We start from the raw sequence: 3,053 nt of genomic DNA on the forward strand, positions 1-3,053 counted from the left end.
CACCAACCGCACATCTAACAAGGATAGACTAGCGTACCATAGTAGTATCACAAAAAGCAACACATGCCACTTTAACGCCTATCTTTTCCCAATCATCAGCACAAATCAAATGCTGGCTAGCACCAGTAGCACGTCAAACATAGATCAGCAAGCACATCGTCATCGAATTGCCACACAAACAGCACCATCCCAAACTTCCAAAGCTAGACCACAACCCTGGATCGGTGTCGCAGAGACCTAACGAGGCATCCCCACACCACGCCAAGGCCCCCACTCGGAGGGGTATTATGCCACCGACTAGGAATCAAGCAACAGTCACCCAAGCTCGCGCTCAAAGGCAGTCTGGCACCTTCATCCCTTCCCATGCTCACCCACGGCTCCCCCCCTATATATACATATTGCACAAGGAGCTTGGTGACAGCAACACCCATTGCTTTCCCTGAGGATGTATATTTCTTAGTATGCGCACGGCGTCGAGGCACAGGTGAAGCCAACGGGGCTAGTTTCTGCGCCCTATGTCGAGGAAAATCAAGGCAACGGGCTAGTGTATGGGCACAACGTCGAGGAGACTCAAGGAGATGGGGCTAATTTTCAGGTCACCGTTCGAGAAATCAAGGCAACGTGTTGGGGGGGATGGCCTCTTTCATGGGTCGTGGGGCTTGGCTTGGCATGCCTCGTGTGTGCTCGATACAGCCTCACGATTCTTATTTGCCCATCAACCATGCCGGGCACCTATGAGAATGAGACCCCATGGTACCCCCTATATATACATATTGCACAAAGAGCTTGGTGACAGGAACAGACATTGATTTCCCTGATGATGCATAATTTTTGGACACACACGACTTGGGGGCGAGGGGACACGGGAGTGGGGCGCCAATGGGGGGCGTTTTGGCCCCATTTTCGTCAAGAGCGGGCGTCTTGGCCATGCCTTGAGCGTGCCAGCCTCGAGAGCCTTGGGCGTTGGACACCCTTGGGGCGCCAATGGGCAGCAGTCCCATGGTTCCCCTATATATACATATTATACAAAGAGCTTGGTGACAGGAACAGACATTGATTTGCCCAAGGATGCATAATTGTGCGAAATCGTCCATAACTCGCTCGAATTAATTCGGATTGACACAAAATTTTGTAGGGATGCTTTTTATTATAAATGAAAAGCTTTGAAATAAATAAAAAAAAAAAAACAAAATGTCATGTTTGAGGCGTAAATGTTTGTGTCCTATCCTTGGTCATGCCTTGAAGCGATGGTTCCCTACTTGTTGGAATGTCGCTCAAATCAAGTAGGAATGCCATTGAAAATTTGTGTGGGTCGTTGTTAACATAGACGAATGGACTTGAAATGAAAATATATCATATTTGGGTGTTTGTCCCTGTCGCCTGGTGATAGGCAGGCAGATAAGGCTTTTAGGTATTCATAAGTGGCTTAGATGAACTCGAAAGAACACGAGTTGATCGGATTGGAACTCATATATTCAATTTACTATGTACTAAGTAGGAACTACACTTTGCTCCCTTCATCGTTTGACTTGCTTAGAAATCTGCTCATGGTTTGTCAAGGCCCCTTGTTCCTTAGACCGATGAGGATGGGATTGGGTTGCTCATGGGCATGTGTGTGGCAAGATGCCTTGTTCCATTGGTCGTTCATGGGTGTTCGTGTACGAAGTAAACTTGTTCCCTTGGTCGTTCATGGGGTTGTGTGTGGGAAGAAGCCTTCTTCACTTGGTCGTTCATGTGTGTTTGTTTGGGAGGTAGCCTTGTTCCCTTGGTCGTTCATGGGAATGTGTGTGGCAATACGCATTGTTCCTTGGTCGTTCACACCCTTGTTCCCTTGGTCGTTCATGGGTCTGTGTGTGGGAAGAGGCTTTGTTCCCTTGGGTAGCCTGCTTGCCTTGCCAGCCCCGTATGCATTGTTCCCTTGGTCGTTCGTGGATGGGTTTGTGCGTGGCAAGGTTGCCTTGTTCCCTTGGTCGTTCATGGGCATGTGTGTGGCAAGGTGCCTTGTTCCCTTGGGTGGCTTGCCTTGCCAGCCTCGCTTGCTTAGGTTTCCCAACACACCTGTCGGGCACCAAGGGTGGTATTAGTCCCCATGTACCCCCTATATATACATAATGCACAAAGAGCTTGGTGACAGGAACAGACATTGATTAGCCCGAAGATGCATAATTCCCAACACCATGCCTTGTTCGTCATACACGCTTCTGGGCACCAAGTGGTGGTAGTCCCCCATGGGCATTTGTGTGGCAAGGTTGCCTTGTTGCCTTGGTCGTTCGTGGGCATGTGTGTGGCAAGGTGCCTTGTTCCCTTGGGTGGCTTGCCTTGCCAGCCTCGCTTGCTTAGGTTTCCCAACACACCTGTCGGGCACCAAGGGTGGTATTAGTCCCCATGTACCCCCTATATATACATAATGCACAAAGAGCTTGGTGACAGGAACAGACATTGATTAGCCCGAAGATGCATAATTCCCAACACCATGCCTTGTTCGTCATACACGCTTCTGGGCACCAAGTGGTGGTAGTCCCCCATGGGCATTTGTGTGGCAAGGTTGCCTTGTTGCCTTGGTCGTTCGTGGGCATGTGTGTGGCAAGGTGCCTTGTTCCCTTGGGTGGCTTGCCTTGCCAGCCTCGCTTGCTTAGGTTTCCCAACACACCTGTCGGGCACCAAGGGTGGTATTAGTCCCCATGTACCCCCTATATATACATAATGCACAAAGAGCTTGGTGACAGGAACAGACATTGATTAGCCCGAAGATGCATAATTCCCAACACCATGCCTTGTTCGTCATACACGCTTCTGGGCACCAAGTGGTGGTAGTCCCCCATGGGCATTTGTGTGGCAAGGTTGCCTTGTTGCCTTGGTCGTTCGTGGGCATGTGTGTGGCAAGGTGCCTTGTTCCCTTGGGTGGCTTGCCTTGCCAGCCTCGCTTGCTTAGGTTTCCCAACACACCTGTCGGGCACCAAGGGTGGTATTAGTCCCCATGTACCCCCTATATATACATAATGCACAAAGAGCTTGGTGACAGGAACAGACATTGATTAGCCCGAAGATGCATA

The sequence above is a fragment of the Lactuca saligna genome, unplaced genomic scaffold (genome assembly GCF_052625555.1).
Source record: "Lactuca saligna cultivar CGN05327 unplaced genomic scaffold, ASM5262555v1 scaffold_67, whole genome shotgun sequence".
Classification (NCBI taxonomy): Eukaryota; Viridiplantae; Streptophyta; class Magnoliopsida; order Asterales; family Asteraceae; genus Lactuca; species Lactuca saligna.